Source organism: Globicephala melas, chromosome 1 (assembly GCF_963455315.2).
Source record: "Globicephala melas chromosome 1, mGloMel1.2, whole genome shotgun sequence".
NCBI classification, from domain to species: Eukaryota; Metazoa; Chordata; class Mammalia; order Artiodactyla; family Delphinidae; genus Globicephala; species Globicephala melas.
The window spans coordinates 76,872,244-76,887,976 of record NC_083314.1 but is presented as its reverse complement, the minus strand read 5'-3'; the positions used below and the strand labels follow the sequence as shown (position 1 = coordinate 76,887,976).

At 39.9% G+C, this 15,733-nt stretch overlaps 1 protein-coding gene across 5 annotated transcripts in view; it reads right to left on the bottom strand.

Moving 5' to 3' along the window:
* Positions 1-15,733, bottom strand: part of GATAD2B (GATA zinc finger domain containing 2B) — an 81,606-nt gene that overhangs the window by 43,559 nt on the left and 22,314 nt on the right. For 2 of the 5 annotated variants that reach the window (XM_030841822.2, XM_060298957.1), the window contains exon 2: positions 8,814-8,855. The exons of the other annotated variants lie outside the window; for them this stretch is intronic. The gene's annotated coding sequence lies outside the window, so the exon portion shown is untranslated. The remainder of the gene's footprint in view (positions 1-8,813; positions 8,856-15,733) is intronic. 5 annotated transcript variants of the gene reach the window in all.

Here is a 15,733-nt window from a genome sequence, read left to right as displayed (position 1 = left end):
TATCTTATACTCTGAATGGCTCTTTTACCCAAGCATGATTTTTTTACATCATGCATTGATCATCTGGAAAATTCTGGTCCACTAGGTCATGTAGATTTCAAATGCTGACACAGTTCATTATAAAATATGTATTTTAAAAAATCACATTTGTCAATACTACCACTAATCTCATCAGAAAAGTATTGATATTTAAGTCCTGGAAGCTGTCAAACTCATGGTTTAATTTTTATTCGAATTTTATCACTGGGCACAAATATAGTCAGTTGCTTTCCCTGAAAAATTTTAAGAATATGTCTGCCAAATACCCAAATCTAAAGATCATAGTTCACTGATTATTCTTTTTTTTTTTTAAATTTTGTGGACTGCACCGTGCGGCATGTGGGATCTTAGTTCCCCGACCAGGGATCAAACCCGTGCCCCCTGCATTGGGAGCACAGTCTTAACCACTGGACCACCAGGGAAGTCCCTAATTATTCTTTCACCAAGTAACAAGTAAAATCAATGTTCTATGAAGAAAGCAGCTAGGTAGCTTGTAGCTTGATTACACTTTTCCTTGAGACAACCATTGTAGCTCAACATGTAGCAAAAGTGCTTTATAAGTCCTTCTCATTTTATCACACAAAATATTCAAAACCCATGTTCTGAAAGGCCAAGATTAAATAAAATTCATTTTTACTGCTTCATCAAGAACATTCTTAAGTGAAACTAGATTTTTTTTTTTTTACCTGCAAGTTTAAACTGTATGGCAATGAAGAATACAATGACTACTAGTACAGTTTGGTGCCACCGCTTTGATTCATACCAAGGCATCAGAGCAGTTTTACTCCCCACTGTTTTTGGATCATCAGTGCAAATGCCAACACAGGGAAAAAGGCAAAATAATGCCTTTGTATTACTATGAAACAGCTTTCATCGCAAGACTCCCTGAAAGGGTCTCAGGGATCCACAAGAGTCCACAGATCACACTTCTATTTTTTTTGTGTTGGTTTCTGCTTTATAACAAAGTGAATCAGCTATACATATACATATATCCCCGAATCTCATCCCTCTTGCGTCTCCCTCCCTCCCTATCCCGCCCCTCTAGGTGGTCACAAAGCACCGAGCTGATCTCCCTGTGCTACTAGGCTGCTTCCCACTAGCTATCGATTTTACATTTAATAGTTGTATATATGTCCATGCCACTCTCTCACTTTGTCCCAGCTTACCCTTCCCCCTCCCCGTGTCCTCAAGTCCATTCTCTAGTAGGTCTGCGTCTTTATTCCCGTCCTGCCCCTAGGTTCTTCATAACTTTTTTTTTTTTTTTAGATTCCATATATATGTGTTAGCATACGGTATTTGTTTTTCTCTTTCTGACTTACTTCACTCTGTATGACAGACTCTAGGTCCATCCACCTCACTACAAATAACTCAATTTGGTTTCTTTTTATGGCTGAGTAATATTCCATTGTATATATGTGCCACATCTTCTTTATCCATTCATCTGTCGATGGACACTTAGGTTGCTTCCATGTCATGGTTATTGTAAATAGAGCTGCAATGAACATTGTGGTATATGACTCTTTTTGAATTATGGTTTTCTCAGGGCATATGCCCACTAGTGGGATTGCTGGGTCATATGGTAGTTCTATTTGTAGTTTTTTAAGGAACCTCCATACTGTTCTCCACAGTGGCTGTATCAATCTACATTCCCACCAACAGTGCAAGAGGGTTCCCTTTTCTCCGCAACCTCTCCAGCATTTATTGTTTGTAGATTGTTTGATGATGGCCATTCTGACTGGTGTGAGGTGATACTTCACTGTAGTTTTGATTTGCATTTCTCTAATGATTAGTGATGTTGAGCATCCTTTCATGTGTTTGTTGGCAATCTGTATATCTTCTTTGGAGAAATGTCTATTTAGGTCTTTTGCCCATTTTTGGATTGGGTTGTTTGTTTTTTTGATATTGAGCTGCATGAGCTGCTTGTAAATTCTGGAGATTAATCCTTTGTCACTTGCTTCATTTGTAAATATTTTCTCCCATTCTGAGGGTTGTCTTTTCGTCTTGTTTATGGTTTCCTTTTCTGTGCAAAAGCTTTTAAGTTTCATTAGGTCCCATTTGTTTATTTTTGTTTTTATTTCCATTTCTCTAGAAGGTCGGTCAAAAAGGTAGATCACACTTCTAATACACTTGTTAGAGTAACCTACCAATTCATACTATTTTTCAGGTTTAATGCAAACTCCTTGGCAGCAAATCTCTCCTTTGTACCTCCCTTATTACCCACTACTATGAAATGACCCAACAGACCATGTAAGCACTGTTATTGCCTAACCAATTCCAAATGGTACTTTCTTTCACCTAACTCGTATCAGCTACGTCAACGGACTTCTTCCCACTACTCCCCAGGCTAAAGAATCCCATTCCTAAAAGCCTGAAACGATTAATTCCTTCTGGTCCATTTAAATCTAGTCTATTTTAATTACTTCCCTTTTGATTTCCAGAACTTGCTTTCTGGTTCACTTTTCTTAAAAAAAAAAAAAGGACTCTTGATTTAGAACAGGAGTCTGCAAACTTTTTCTGTAAAGGGTCAGACAGTAAATATTTTAGACTTCGTGGGCTAACTTCTCAACTCTGCTGTTGTAAGCAAAAGGGTGTGGCTGTGTTCTAGTAAAACTTTATTTATAAAACCAGGCAGTAGCTGTAGTTTCTGACTCCTGATCTAGACTCTTCCGACATATATGTCAATCAACCCAGTGTAACTCAGAAGATGCCAAAAGTTTAAAAAGGATATAGTTACAGACTGACTAAAGAAACTAATAGGAACACTGAAAACAGTATACACAAACCCAATAGATAGGAATATTAGTAACAGCTGCTAACACTCAATGAGGTCTTATTATTTGCTAAGCACTGTGCTAAAGTGCTTCACAATGCATTACTTCATTTAAGCCCTTTAAAGGAGGGCTTTAATAATTTAAATAATTCTCCTTTTACAGAAGAGAAAACAGAAACAGATAAGGTCTCATAGTTTGCAAGTAGCTAAGCCTGACTCAAACACAGGTCTTTCTTACTGCACGGCCCGTGTTCCTAATCATCAGACTATGCTGTCTATATTGTCGTTTTTAAAAAAATAATCCTTTTTTTAAAATAGATTTTATTTATTTATTTATTTATTATTTATTTATGGCTGTGTTGGGTCTTCATTGCCGGGCTTTCTCTAGTTGCAGCAAGCGGGGGCTGCTCTTCGTTGCGGTGTGTGGGCTTCTCATTGCGGTGGCTTCTCTTTTTGCAGAGCACAGGCTCTAGGCGCGCAGGCTTCAGTATTTGTGGCTTGCGGGCTCTAGAGCGCAACCTCAGTAGTTATGATGCACAGGATTAGTTGCTCCGCAGCATGTGGGATCTTCCCGGACCACGGCTCGAACCCATGTCCCCTGCGTTGGCTGGAGGATTCTTAACCACTGCGCCACCACGGAAGCCCCCTATTTTTAGTTTTTTAATCCAAACTGCTAAGGCAGTAATTCTAAATAAAAACAGACTGTCACTGTTTCAACAGTCTCTTCTATTTCATTGAGTTTACTGCACAAACCTTGGCTCACATCCTTGAATGGAAGAGCCTAGGTGACCTCGCCTTAGATGACACACCGTTCTGTTTAATACACAATAAGGATCATAAAGGCTCCTATGCTTAAATGAGACAAGTTAGGATGTGCTGCCTAAAAAGCTCATGAATAGGAGGTAAGCAGCCCTCTCCTACTATCACCTTATAAAAAATCAGCACAAATATATTATCTTATTATACTAATATATTTTATAATAATGTATATTATAAAGAATTATAATAAATCAGCAGAAAAGTTCTGATATATATCAAAGGAAAGCTGCCAGACATTATTTAAAATATTAGAATGGGGAGATCAGCTCGGTGCTTTGTGACCACCTAGAGGGGTAGGATAGGGAAGGTGGGAGGGAGAAGAAAGAGGGAGGAGATATGGGGATATATGTATATATATAGCTGATTCACTTTGTTATAAAGCAGAAACTAACACACCATTGTAAAGCAATTACACTCCAATAAAGATGCTAAAAAAATATATAAAACATTAGAATGAAGGAGACAGAGGTGGTTAAAGGGCATATTTTTCACACATCCTTCAAAACTACTCTTCAGTCACTCCTAAACAGTAACTAGGGCCTATGGGAATTAAGGAAAAAAAAAAAAATCTGTCCATTGATAGAATGTGCTAACTTATGCCTCACTGATTTTAACTACCTAACCGTAGATTATCCTTACTAATCTGCTTCCAGGTACAAAGAGAAAAGTTAAAAGTAAAAGACTGCAAAAGACTTCTGAAACCTATCAGTCGAATAAGCAAGCATCCTATAGATAGAATTAAAACATAACAATACTATACATATGCACCTGCAAAATGGCTGGTTCCCATGGAGGACATTACAAATAATATTCGGTTGGCCAAAAAGTGCCTTCAGTTTTAAAGTGAAAATAAAAGACACATTTTTCATTTTCACCGAGAACTTTACTGAACAACGTATTCACCCTTTTGTTCCACTACCTTCTGCCATTTTTCAGGCAACTTCATAATTCTATCTTCCCAAAACTTTTTTTTTCAATTTTTGGCTGCACTGGGTCTTCGTTGCTGTGCGTGGGCTTTCTCTAGTTGCAGCGTGCGGGGGCTACTCTTCTGTGTGGTGCGTGGGTTTCTCATTGCGGTGGCTTCTCTTTTTGCAGAGCACGGGCTCTAGGCACGGGCTTCAGTAGTTGTGGCTTGTGGGCTCAGTAGTTGTGGCTCGCAGGCTCAGTAGTTGTGGCGCATGGGCTTACTTGCTCTGAGACATGTGAGATCTTCCTGGACCAGGAATCGAACCTGTGTCCCCTGCATTGGCAGGCAGATTCTTAACCACTGCACCACCAACGAAGTCCCTCAAAACTTTTCATCTTTTTGAGCAAAGAACTGTTCCAGGTGCCTTTTACAGTCTTCCAGGGAACTGAATTTTTTTCCATTAAGAGAATTTTGTAGGGACTTCCCTGGTGGCACAGTGGTTGAGAATCCGTCTGCCAATGCAGGGGACACGGGTTCGAGCCCTGGTCCGGGAAGATCCCACATGCCGCAGAGCAACTAAGCCCATGCACCACAACTACTGAGCCTGCACTCTAGAGCCCGCGAGCCACAACTACTGAGGCTGCGTGCCACAACTACTGAAGCCCGCATGCCTAGAGCCTGTGCTCTGCAACAAGAGAAGCCACCACAATGAGAAGCCTGTGCACCACAATGAAGAGTAGCCCCCGCTCGCTGCAACTAGAGAAAGCCCACGCAGCAACGAAGACCTAATGCAGCCAAAAATAAATCAATCAATAAATAAATTTAAAAAAAAAAAAGAGAGAGAATTTTGTAAAGACCAAAATAAATGGAAATCCAAAGGTGCAATGTCTGGTAAATACAGTGGATGAATCCGAACTTCCCAGCCAAGCTGTAACAGTTTTTGCCTGGTCATCAAAGAAACATGTGGTCTTGCATTATCTGTTGACTAATTCCGGACACTTTTTGTCGAGTCCTGCTTTCAGTTTGTCTAACTGGGAGCAGTACTTGTTGAAATTAATCGCTGGGTTTTCCGGAAGGAGCTCATAATAGAGGACTCCCTTCCAATCCCACCATATACACACCATCACCTTCTTTGGATGAAGACCAGCCTTTGGTGTGGTTGGTGGTGGTTCCTTTCACTTGCCCCACCATCTCTTCTGTTCCACATTCTTGTACAGTATCCACTTTTCATCGCCCATCACAATTTGTTTTAAAAATGGAACATTTTCATTACGTTTAAGTAGAGAATCGCATGTGGAAATTCGGTCAAGAAAGTTTTTTTTCACTTAACTTATGTGGAACCCAAACACCAAAGCAATTAACATAACCAAGCTGGTGCAAATGACTTTCAACGCTTGATTTGGATATTTTGAGTATGTCGGCTATCTCCCGCGTGGTATAACGTTGACTGTTCTCAATTAATATCTCGATTTGATCGCTATCAACTTCAACTGGTCTATCCGACTGTGGAGCATCGTCCAGCGATAAGTCTCCAGTACGAAACTTTGCAAACCATTTTTGACACATTCGATCAGTCACAGCACCTCTCCATACACTGCACAAATCTATTTTTGCATTTCAGTTGCATTTTTACCTTTCTTGAAATAATAAAGCATAATATACTAAAAATGTTGCTTTTTTCTTCCATTTTCAACATTAAAATGGCTACACAAAAATTCACCAATTTTGATGTCTTTTTTTAAATTCACGTTGATATGACAGCTGTCACATACAATCTAACAAAACTGTTTTGAATGAAGTTGAAGACAACTAAGTGCTACTAGAGCCATCTTACGGAAAAAACTGAGCGAACCTTTTGGCCAACCCAATAGTATAAGAGGATAATATCAACTCAAAAAGGTAATTATTACTTCCAAGAACTAGGGAATCACACAACTTGGAATGAATCTTTATCTAGCCTTTAGGTTTGAGCTAGGCTGGTCTCTGTTGCTGTTTTGTCTTTAGTATTCAACTGACAGGGGAAAAAAATCTCCCTTAATCAAAATGGACATTTGGAAGAGTGAGATCCAGCTACTTGTGGTGGGGAAATAACTGGGGGCAGCCTAGGGAATAAGCAGGCCAGCCACTCTTCTAAGTCCCAACCAGCAACCCTTAAAGTACAACTTCATATGCACCTCCTCACACTTGTATCAACACTCACATATCAAAGAGAAAAATATACACAGTATATTCAAAGACTGTTGTTTGTGAAAACATGGCAAGAACACAAATTCACGGGCCATAACATAAAGAGTCAAAAAGACTGAATTAAGGGACTTCCTCTTGACTGCAGCATGACAAACCTTATTATAGGATAAACTAGTTCAAAAGTTCTCTCTTACTCTAAACTCTCCCTACCCACTTACTGCACATCAGCATCATTACTCCAAATAGACAGGAGCAAAAATAAACTTACATAAAATGACTGTTAACAGTATGACCTTCTTTTATTCACTAACACACTTTATTTTACATTTCCCCTTAACGCAAGAGCTGTTTCATATATACGTTAACACACCTAAGAAGCACATAAAGAGAAATTAAGAAACTAGGAAAAAAGGCACCATGGTAAATTAGTGGTAAATTGAAATACAATTTCTAAATGAGCTCTTAACGGCCAATTAAAGATACAATCACTCCAACTGAATCCCAAAATCGTAACACTTGCAATGTCTGGAAGCTTAGATCTTTCATTTTTCCTTCCTTTCACATGCTGTTTGACCTTCCCTTTGAACAATCCTAACTCTGCAGCAGATGGCAGGGGGAGACTACTGCATTTCTGTAATACACGAAATAAAACAAAAACAAGAAATAAAGAGAAAAGAGGGAGAGGACTCAAAGGAATAGCTAATAGATAGTATTTGCTCTATTACCTGGCCTTTTGCTTCTCCTTAAGAGCACCTCCCCCAGGACTTCCCTGGTGGTGCAGTGGTGAAGAATCCACCGGCCAATGCAGGGGACACAGGTTCGATCCCTGGTCTGGGAAGATCCCACATGCCGCGAAGCAACTAAGCCCGTGCGCCACAACTACTCAGCCTGTGCTCTAGAGCCTGCGAGCCACAACTACTGAAGCCCACGGGCCTAGAGCCCGTGCTCCGCAACTAGAGAAGCCACTGCAATGAGAAGCCCGCGCACCGCAACAAAGAGTAGCCCCCACTTGCTGCAACCAGAGAAAGCCCATGTGCAGCAATGAAGACCCAACGCAACCAAAAATAAATAAATAAGTTTCTAAAAGAAAAAAAAAAAAGAGCACCTCCCCACCTCACCCCGTACCCTTGGCAATCCTGAATGATTAGAAACAGTCTGGAAAAAAAGAAAAAAGTATCTAACAAATTATAGCTGTTAAATTCAGGAGGCATTTCTCTTCTAGTCACCCCTCTTCCTCAAGCACACACACCTCCGAATCGGGGCAGGAAGAAGAGACTCAGAAGAAACTGCTTCACCTCCCAGAAGAGTTATTACTACACTTCACTAGGAACAAGGTCACTACCACCTGGACAGAGAAGCCCTGTCTCATTTTGCCACAACAGAAATATGTGTTTTTTTGTTTTGTTTTTTTTTAAATAAAGACAGGAAGGAAAAAAGTGTATGTATGTATATACATCAAAAGGGTATTTTTCTTGCCCTCCCCCTGTTCCTTGTCCATCAGCACAAGTAAGCAGAGATGACGCAGACTTCCTTATATAATAGCCTGTGATTTCCTAGACTGCAGGCTTTTCCCTTTGTGTTCTGTACACACTTACACATGCGAGTGCGCGCACATTCTCATTGCTTTGCAGCCCCTGGCACGATGCCAGCACTCAGTCAGCTGGTTGACTCCATTCACAGAGCAGCATCGGAGCTGACACGGGAAGGGGGGGTGGGTAGTGAGGATAAGGGGGAGCTAGAACCATCACTGCTACAGACAAAAGAAATTTAAAAAAAGAAAAAGAAGACCTTAGCATAACATTCCTCTCACAGCTTCAGCTCGAAGAAAACTAGAATCCAGAGACCATTATAGCAAAAGGATGAAGTAGAAGGGTTGAGGATCCAAACCAAAAGGAGCTTTGTATGAGAAACAATTATCCTGCAACAAATTTTTAAAAGCAACAGTACTTATTACTTCAACCCCATCAGAAACCTCAGCGTATCACCTTCTACACATAGTGAGGAAAAGGCTGTGAAGAACTGAGTTTCTGCTTTTAGAAAAAGGGGAAATGGGAGGGGGGTGGAGCGGGCAAGACAGTTAAATGTACTTACAGGTATACATTTTTCTGCTCCCTCCTTTAGCTGCCAGGAAAGCTGGAGACAAGAAAGGGGAGGAAACAGAAAAAGGAGGAAAAAAAGGAATAAGAGATGGGTTTAGGTTTGTTTGTTTTGTTTTGTTTTTTTGGGGGGGTTCCCTTTCTCTCTTCTATCGTAAGAGAAGCTCTTTCTATTGCACAGGGGAGGCCTCATACGTGCCAGCCCCCCTGGGAGACCTGCACAAACCCGGTCTCCAAGCGGGCACTGCCCTGCCAATCACATGGCGTACTGTTATATTAAACAAAAGAAACAGGGGGATGCTTACTTTTACCCATGATGCCTAGCGGGGGCAGGAGCGGGGTGGGGGGGATAAAAACCAGCTGTAGCCGGTTTATAACCTCAGGACATGGAATTATCTCTTAATTTTTAAAAGTCATTTGTGGTACAAAAGTCAGTCTCCCCACCCTAACTATCACCCCCATCATTCTGGACTAGTGCCAAACTTTGCCTTCATTCATGAGAGCCAGTTTCCTCTCAAATCATGATGCTTTAACTGTTTAGTTTCCAAAGCCAACATCCAAGACAGGAAATCACAGCATCAATACCAAACTCCAAATTACCAAAAAATGAAGACATATTGGCAACCAAGCTCCTTTTCTTTATCCCTTATTGCTAGTGCTAGGGAACAGACACTGATAAGAGACTAGATAAATTCACTAAAGATTTTTTTCCTGAAGCTGTCTCACAGGTAGTTAGCTCATTTAGCCCTATCAATTCACACCACTCAGGGCAGTTGAATCCACATCTAACAAAAATCATATAGCAAGGTTTCACAGCGAAGTAGTCATAACAGTACATGCAAACTATAAAAATGGCTTAAAAAAATGGCTTAGGCCCTTGTAATATATATTTTACAACAATTTCTCCTAATTAACATTTTTTTCGTTTTAGAACAAATGTCTCCAATCACTTTATAAGGAGTTTGTATTTCCCAAGAGTACTGATTAGGGGTCAGAAAGCGGTGGGAAAGAAATCCAAGACAACCAAAGAGGAGGTAAGGCAGTGTAACTGTTTTGGCGGTCTCCTAGCTGGAGGACCTTTACTCTAGGCTCTCTGCAAGAAAATAATCTTTATAAACAGTAACAGGGAATGATGGGGGCAGGGGAGAGATTTCCTTACTTTTCAATTGATACCTCTTATCAAGATATCACCCAAATACCTGCCTCATTTGGGCCTCTGAAACTCAAATCATAACTGTACTTATTCCATCAGAATCTCTCACAAGGGACTTCCTTGGTGGTCCAGTGGGTAAGACTCCATGCTCCCAATGCAGGGGGCCCGGGTTCGATCCCTGGTCAGGGAACTAGATCCCACATGCATGCCACAACTAAGAAGTCCGCATGCTGCAACTAAAAAAAAAAAAAAAAAATCCCACATGCCGCAACTAAGACAAATAAATAAACATGTTTAAAATGCCTTAAAAAAAAAAGGATCTCCTACAAAACTCTTGTTTTGCCCAAATATTAAAGCTTCTAGAGTCTAGAGAAGAGAAAAATAATTGACACCCTACCCAAAGATACTAATTTGTAAATAAAAGTTTTCCTGAGCAATCTAATATTAACTTCAATTTTCAGAAAAGGAATACTGAGCTAAATCTGAAATAGGTAGTATTGATCACTGGCATAAGACATTCAATAATTTACAAACTACAAAGGAAAACCCTACATCTACATCTACACCAAGCTAAGCTTCAAGTGGTTGATGTTGTACCACCTCAGTCACAATAAGCTGTACTTAATAGGAGCCCATCAGAGGTCTCCAGATCTAGATACTATCATTCTAGGAGATAAAGGAAAACATGATGTCTGTGATAAATGCGGGAAAGAAAATAATCAATTTTTCTCTTAACACATTTCCACAAGAGACCAACTATGAATTTCAAACTGAAGTTCACTAGTTTCATGTTTAATCAGGGTAGGGAAGACTGTCCATCTTTTAACAATCATTCAGAGGTCATGCCCATTTAAATCCATACATTTGACTGCATTTAAACATTGGTCAGCCCGTGTGCCACAACTAGAGAGCCCGCGTGCTGCAACGAAAGATCCTGCATGCTGCAGTGAAGACCCTGTATGCCGCCACAACTAAGACCTGACGCAGCCAAATAAATATTAAAATAAATAAATTTTTTAAAAAACACTGGTTATCAGTGTTTAAGATAACATAAAAGGCTTAGATACAGTTAAGCTGTCGGGAGTGATTACCTTTAGCAAAGAGTTAATTCTCCAACAGTGTACAGGCTAAGACAGTATCCTATGTTTACTACAATGCCTGCCTTTATATTAAACTGATTAGTAGTCCAGAGGTACCAGAGATGCTCTCAAACCAACAGGTATTTTTCCTCAGATCCTCAAAAATTAACAACTATCTGGTAGCCAGTGACCCTGCTCTTTTCAGCTAAATCATCATCATCCAAAACCAAAGGTATTTAATTGTGTAAACTGAAAACTTTAAATTTAGAAATACTCCTTGGTAAATGTTATCCAAGTTGTGATGCTCTGAAGAATATCAAATTCTTTAAGAAAAAGAAAAGATCTAACATTCACTGAGTATTTAACACACTAAATATTTATTTAATCCACGCAACAAACCAGAAAAGTGAGGTCCTTTCCCCGTTTTATAGATATGGAAACTAACTTGGTAAAATTAAGAAATTTGAATGAAGTCGGTCATTCAGCTAACTCATTCAGTAGATGCTGGCTCCAATGTCCACACTTGGTCCACTACAGCATGATGACTTCAGCATTTCTTGGCCAAAACTCAAGAGCCCAGTTCACTATGCTTGCTGTGCCAATCTCCATTCTATGCCACTGGACTAAAGAAAATATCAGCCGAATACAACTGAAGTAAAAAATACAAACTCTTTGATTTCTAATCCTAGAAGACTTCATCCAGGACTTCTTCTGAAAGGCTAATAAACATATACAATCTAGATATGTACAAAAGACATCTGATAGATAAACATCTGGGAAGGTCAAATTATAAAGGGTAATAATCATCGTGAGGAAAAAGGTGATTATCTATCAGGAAACAAGATTCAAATTAATTATAACTAAAAGCTGGAAGGTACTCCTAAAAGACAAATATGAACTTCAGAGAATCAAATACTTTTTTAAAAACCTCAGCAATATCAGAAACAAATTTACAAAAACTATTTAGTTCCCCATCTCTGCTCTTTACAAATTTTATAAGTAATTTGCTAAATTTTTTGTGCCAGTTTTTTTTTTTTTTTTTTTTTGGCGGTACGCAGGCCTCTCACTGTTGTGGCCTCTCCCGTTGCAGAGCACAGGCTCCGGACGCGCAGGCTCAGCGGCCATGGCTCACGGGCCTAGCCGCTCGGCGGCATGTGGGATCTTCCCAGACTGGGGCACGAACCTGTGTCCCCTGCATCGGCAGGCGGACTCTCAACCACTGTGCCACCAGGGAAGCCCTGTGCCAGTTTTGATATAATATCCTTGGGCTCAGAGAACAAATGGATCAAAATTAGAACCACTGCTAAGGTTAAAAAATAAGATCTAGTTTTTCTTTTTTTACCCCCACCCACCATAAAAATCTATTTTTTTAAAAAAGCCAACTTAAAAATTTTAACATACACCTAAGATTATTTTGTATAAAATTCACAAGCTATTTATTGGTGTCAAAAGCAAACAAAAAAACAAAACAAACAAAAACCCCCCAAAACCAAGCTAAAGTTAAAAATCCCAAGCTAAAAACCCAAGCTGCATAGCTGTTAGTCCTCTCCTGCAAACTCCTTATAGTTCTGTTTTCAGCGGGTCTAGTCTATTTGGAGAAATCAGCTCATGATTTCGAAATTACTATTACAGCAACAATCAGATCGAAGAAGAGTAGAACCCCATTCATATGATCAATAAGCTTCCATTTTTTCATTAAGTGTAGATAAGCTCAAATAATCAAAATGAGAAGTTAATTCTTAAGGCATGGGAGTTCTTCTCCACATATTTAGAAATAGTACATGCAATCAAGCAGTACTACAAAGAAAACCATTTTGCTGTCCCAAGCTTGATGCACAAATTGGGAATTACTTCCAGAATAATGCACTGATTTAGTCTTTAAAAACAGGTGATTTATGCTCATTAAGTAAAACAGAATAATTCTTATTTTAATGGGGAAAAAAATCAGTCTTCAATTACTTCAGAGTTATAAATTAGTGATTGATGATACTGACGTATCTACCACTAATTGGGAGGATGTATTTATTAAAAATTTGGTTAAAGCAAATAAAAACTAACTACACTGATACAGCAGAATATGGACTGGGTCTTCTTACACAGGTACTAAAGAAAATGAGAACAAGATTTCCTGTTCTGAGATAGTATCTAAATTAAGGAGTACTGTTTTTTTTTTCAAAGTAGTATTCCTCAATGTGTTCCGTCCTGGGTTTATAGGAAATAAAATTGTTGTAGAGGGAACTCACTGGTGGTCCAGCGATTAGGACTGGGTGCTTTCACTACCAGGTCCCAGGTTCAATCCCTGGTCGGGGAACTAAGATCCTGCAAGCCACGTGGTGAGGCCATAAAAAAAAAAAAATTGTAGAGACGACAAACATCTCTACTGTTCAAGTTCTGCAAATAATAAAAAGTTACTCTTATACCCTACTCTCAGTGACTTAATCAGCATATAGAAGAAGCAAATTACATCCACTATTTCATCTCTCATGAGACATAAAATGTTCCTAGACCAGTCTTTTCTATGAGGATGGTTTACCCTCCCAAGGGCACTGGGGAATTTCACTGTCTATCCCTAGGAAAAAGAAACATGAAAATCATCTAGAGCATTAAGTTAGTATTTAACAACTACAAAATAATAATTCTCTTCCAAAAAACAAAGCAACTCCAGGGGGATCCACAAGGTATCTAACTAGTATAGTCTCAGGGACTTCCCTGATGGCGCAGTGGTTAAGAATCCACCTGCCAATGCAGGGGACACAGGTTTGAGCCCTGATCCGGGAAGATCCCACGTGCCATGGAGCAACTAAGCCTGTGCGCCACAACTATTGAGCCTGCGCTCTAGAGTCCGCAAGCCACAACTACTGAGTCTGTGTGCCACAACTACTAAAGCCCACGCGCCTAGAGCCCATGCTCTGCAACAGAAGCCACCGCAATGAGAAGCCCACACACCGCAACGAAGGGTTGCCCCCGCTCACCGCAACTAGACAAAGCCCATGCGCAGCAACAAAGACCCAATGCAGCCATAAATTAATTAATTAATTAATTTAATTTTAAATAAATAAATAAATACTATAGTCTCAAATCCCTAACTTATTCTCATCCTTGTATCAGCAGCATGCTATTGATTCCTAGGGACCAGGCCTGAGAACATCTCATTTCTTAATACTTGACTGCTGTTTTCATTCTCTCCTATCTGTACCTTCCCTGTACCTTTAAAGGGGTGCCAAGTTCTTTTCAGACAAGTTACATTTAAATGTTCACACACATCTGACAATAAAAATGCAACTCAAGGGACTTCCCTGGCAGTCCAGTGGTTAAGACTCCACGCTTCCACTGCAGGGGGCACGGGTTCCATCCCTGGTCAGGGAACTAAGATTCCGCATGCCACGTGGCACAGCCAAAAAACTAAAATCAACAAACAGACGAACAAAAATTTCAACCCAAACATCCTAAACACCTGTCATCAACTATGTGCCACAGAGAAAAGACATGTTTTACTAGTCAAATTAACATTTTGCCATAGATTTTCTAAGCACATGGATTCTTTCTGACTAGGTATCCACCAGTGTCTCTCCCTCTCTAGTTTTCAAAGGGGAGAGCTCCTAGTCTATGAGCAGCTTTGCTTAAAGCTTCAGATATTTTACTCTGCATTAAGCTTCTCATCTTTCGCTTCTGTTGTAAAGACTGCTCTTAGCTTTATCACTAAATCACAGACAATGCCTATAACGCATATATTATATATACACACACGCGCGCGCGCACACACACACACACACACAGAGCTACCCTCTATATGCTCATGTTCCATTCAATCTCTGATTTTAAAAGAGCCTCCAGGGACTTCCCTGGTGGTCCAGCGGTTAAGACTGAGCTCCCAATGCAGGGGGCCTGGGTTCAGTCCCTGGTCGGGGAACTAGATCCCTGCATGCTGCAACTAAGAGCCCACATGCCGCAACTAAAAGATCCTGCACGCCACAATGAAGATCCCTCGTGCCACAACTAAGACCTGGCGCAGCCAAATAAATAGACATTAAAAAAAAAAAAAAAGAGCCTCCAACAAGGAAGAATCTAAGATAAAATAAATTATCACAGCTACACAACTTCCATAAACTTTAAAAATCTATCCTCTACTTTAATAATTACCACACTGAATTCCTCTGCTCAACAGGCTATGCTAGAACTAGATCTAACTATCCATTAATGATCAGAGATGGAGAAATTGCTTTGGAATCTAACCTACTGTCCTGACTGGGCAAGTTAAGAATTCACTTCAATCTGTGACAATCTTGGTACACTTATGAGACAACCAGTTACTAGAATTTCAGGACAACCACCTCATATAACACTAATGAGATAAATGGAGGCCAACATAAAAGGAAAGATTTGGAAAGAGAAAAGTGATAAATGTCTGATTGTCAAATTTAAATATCTTCAAAGTATGTTCTCTATATTTTCAACATTAAAATTAACAACCTCAGTAATAGTGGCACTTTGGGCCAGATAATTCTTTGTTCTAGGGTCTGTCCTGTGCACTGTAGGATGCTTACTCTGGCCTCTACACACTAGACGCCAGTAGTAGTACCACCACCACCAGTTTTGAGAACCAAAAATGTCCCCATACACAGCCAAATGTCCTGTAGGGGGCAAAATCCTTCCCAGTTAAGAACCATTAGATTAGAGTGAACA